Source organism: Penaeus chinensis, chromosome 2 (genome assembly GCF_019202785.1).
Source record: "Penaeus chinensis breed Huanghai No. 1 chromosome 2, ASM1920278v2, whole genome shotgun sequence".
Lineage (NCBI taxonomy): Eukaryota > Metazoa > Arthropoda > Malacostraca > Decapoda > Penaeidae > Penaeus > Penaeus chinensis.
In genome coordinates this window covers 22,586,942-22,591,180 of record NC_061820.1, presented here as the reverse complement: position 1 = coordinate 22,591,180, position 4,239 = coordinate 22,586,942, and positions in this window count along the sequence as shown.

The following is a 4,239-nucleotide window of genomic DNA, read 5'->3' as shown; positions in this document are numbered from 1 at the left end:
AAGTGAAGTTTAACAACGCTCTCGGAGGTACGATACATTATAAACGGGTTTTGATTTATGTTAAAAGGCCTGTGTATCCAAAGAAAACTTACAGTACCTATGCAAGACCTTAGCCACTTACGAAAATTTAAGAGGCATAAGCCAGGAAGTACCACTTGCCGAGCCAGGAAAATGATGACGGCAGTAAAGTCTTAAATACTCGCGCTCGGCACGTTATGATACGGCCATTGCCGCTAATTTCTCCTCTAACTAGCGCATGTGTTACGTCTTGCATATGAACGAGGTGTTCGGTGGGTGTGTGTTTATGCTTTTTCTATATCTGTGTATGTACCTATTCATCTATATATCTATCAATATAAATATACACAAACACACACACACACATGTATATGTATATGTATATATAGGCATTCACCTGCAACTCGACCATGAGAGGTCTCCCGAAAGTACACAAGCCAGGCGTACCGATGAGACCGATCACCTGTGGTAATGGCAGCGCTCCCCATCGATTAGCTGTTTGACCAAACGCCTCTCCGGCTCTATGGGGGTCATCAGTGATTCCTACCCGAAGAATTCCGGGGATCTCATCAAACGTTTTCAGAGTTCGAAGTGCAAAGATAAAAAGCTTGCCAGTTTGACGTAAACACCTTTTTACAAATGTACCCACAGACGGAGCAGTCCGAACAGTCGATAAGGTCACCAGCTCCATGACAGATGCTTAACTTCCGCTGTCGAAACATGACTTCGTTCGCCTAGTGAAGTTATGCGAGGACTTCGGCTACTTCGAGTTTGCAGGGAAAGAATTCCAGCAGATTAGTGGTCTTGCCATGGGCTCCCCCCTGAGTGCAGTCATGGCCTGCCTATTCATGGAGACGCTGGAGAGGGATAATTACAAGGATATAATCGGCAGACATTCAACTTGGTTTCGATACGTAGATGATGTCCTCGTCATTGTCCCCAGAAGGTCAGACACAAAACAGGCATAAAACACTGAAAAACACGAAGCGTAAAATAAAATGAGAACCACCTTCTCTCTCGCATATGGCAACTTTATCACTTATCTCTACATTGCCGAGATCACCACAACACCACAACCAGCGAGTCCGGGGACTTTTCATCACCACATCGGCTCGCGAAACCGTTTTGGTTCTCATTACTGTTTAATGTTTGTAAAAACTGTATGTAATCATTACAATAATCATTAAAATATTTTTTAAGTACTGTTCATTAAATGAATAAAAAAATTATGAAATGAAATAGCAAAATAAAAAAGAACCATCGCGCACACGTTTATATTGTAAAACCAGTTCATAAAAATATTTTGTAAAAATGTAAAGTAATTTTTTCATAATAAAGTTCTTTTTATAAATTCATTTTCATTTTGGTGGTCTACTGCTTCTTTAACTATGGTTCGTCTAAATACAATGTAATTTTTTTTATTAAAATACACTAAAACAAAATAATACAAATCAAACATAAACAAAGGTAACGAGGCCGCGCAGGTGAGTCGCTCCAGGTAGGCTTCCCGTTTTCTATGAGTCGCAGCTTCCTCACCGCGCCGAGCATCCTCGCCCCGGGGGATAAAAGCAGGAATTGTGGGCGAACTAGGAGGCATACGAAGATGCAACTTCCTCCGTGGAGCGAGATTCGATGCCGTCCTTCATCTCAGGGGGGAGGGGGGATGAAAGGCATACGTAGGGGACCGTGGGGGACGTATACAAGCGGTCCACTACAACCTGAAGCTTACTCTAACCTCTTAGGAAGGTGTCTGATTCTGCAATTTGTCTACGTTGTTCAGAATTTCTGCGAATCTTCCTAGGTTTTAGCGACTAAAACGGTCATTTATTTCGTTAAGTGAATCAGCTGGGTCTGCTTACAAGAAAGTTCAATTAATAATTTTAGAGCTCTTAATATGATTTACATAATGCCTGCACGGACACAACCCTAGACTGTCGTATAATATTCAACTATACCGTAACATGATTTTTTTTGTTCATGTCCCTGTAACTGTCTTTGATGCAGAAAGGTCCGTCAGAAATCTTGAATATTTAGATGACTGAACTAGAGGTTACACCGCAGCCTAATGAGATACAAGTTCATTTGACGTATGTATTAGCGGACCGGGATACGGAGTGTGAAATCCTTGCAACAGTTTTCGGGATATTGCCAAATCAAGTGCTAACGAGTGGCAGATGTCGCCGAAGGGACGGAATCCAGGGAACCCGGGCGGCCGAGCGAGCTGCGCCCAATTATTCATGCGGCGCCTTCCCGGCAATGCAACCTTCGCAGACGCGCTGATTTATTGCTTTATATATATTCATGTATACATACATGCATATATATACATATATATATATATATATATATGTGTGTATATATATATATATATATGTGTGTGTGTGTGTGTGTGTGTGTGTGTGTGTGTGTGTGTGTGTGTGTGTTTGCGTGTGTGTGTGTATGTGTGTGTGTGAGAGTGTGTGTGTGTGTGTGTGTGTGTGTGTGTGTGTGTGTGTTTGCGTGTGTGTGTGTATGTGTGTGTGTGAGAGTGTGTGTGTGTGTGTGTGTGTGTGTGTGTGTGTGTGTGTGTGTGTGTGTGTATGTATGTATGTATGTATATATGTATATATATGTGTATATATGTATTTATATGTATATATGTATGTATGTAAATATATATATATATATATATATATATATATATATATATATATATATATATATACACACAAACATGTGTATATTTGCATATACATATATATATATATATATATATATATATATATATATATGTATATGTATTACAACTAGTGCAATCAGGAAAATATGCTGAACTATTTTAAACTTATATCTAAGGCCCTGGGAGCATTAGTAGGTTAAATACATATATACGATAGACCCACAACCTACTCTACAGCCAGTCGAGGAAATACACTATCAAGGATCCATCGCCAGGACCTTCATTTTATTTAATTATACTAGATGAGTAGCCCTGATATAGAGGAGTGAATTCAGGTTGCCCGCGTTCTAGCCAGTTTGGTTAAGATAACAAACCTATGGCTACACCATCTGTTTATGTATACAGTCAATCGTTAACGTAAAAACTGAGTGGTGGGCTGTAAATTCCTATTTTTTTTTTTTAATGTTAACTAAATCAAAATTGTCAAAATGAAAACTGTCCCCTCAGTTATTAACCCTTTTGAATCACTGTTCACGTTTGTTTGTTCACGTCTGTGGACAGTGATTCAACATCAAAACTCGCCATTGTGACGGGTTGTTGGAAGTTGCGTGGTGTGATTTCTTGAGCTCAGTATGTGGAATTATCAATATTATATTGATTAGTAGTTAGAGGAGATATGATATGAACTAGAACTAGATGTGAACTAGTCCATAAAGCACACCAGGTCTGGAACCGGAAGTCGTAAGGAAGTTGTAGGTGTTTTCATTAATGAATGATTTGATACGTACGAAGTAGTCTACTTAGTTCGTCTTCTAGGTATAGCAAATGGGTTGAAATACTTCAGTCGTGATTCGCCTGAATTTTGTGATGTCATCGATAATAATGTTTGCAATCACGTTTGTTTAAAGTAACTCCTCGCCCCATGTCCGGTTGGTAATTCTTATTGTCTTGTCATTCCAAGAGAGGCGACAAGAATACATCTGCATCGTGAGCTTGTTTTCTCTGGTGCGAGAATTTTCTAAAAGTACTGGTGGCTATAGTTGTAATGTTTGCAACGTTGAAGATACTGTAAATGTCACACTTCTTATGGTCCGACGATGTTTTTTTCAATGTACAAATGAATTCTACGGAAATCAAATTTTGTTTTAGATATTACTTTGTCTTTGTCTACTTTTTTTCTCTCTATGAATTCCTAGATTTAAGAGGTTATTTTTGTTGTTGTTGTAAATGGTCTCTACTTTAAGTAGTTTGTTTTCCACATTTACATTAATCAATCTTGGTATATAAATAAAATCAAGAGAGGATAGCGTAGAGTATAGAAGAGTTTAATCATTACTGAGTTTCTTATTGACAGTAGTGTCTTTTTTCATCATTTTAGCAATTTCACGGAAGTGAAAGCACCCGGAACGATATATTTATATGTGTCTAATCATAGTGCTATGAACCCTGAAGTTAACAGAATTTCGGATCACATGGTAGTCTTTACAAAGTTTATATATCGGATGTCTTTCTGCAGCTTCTTCGTGCGAAAGGAAAGTTTCTCTCTCCTTTCAAAGGTGTTG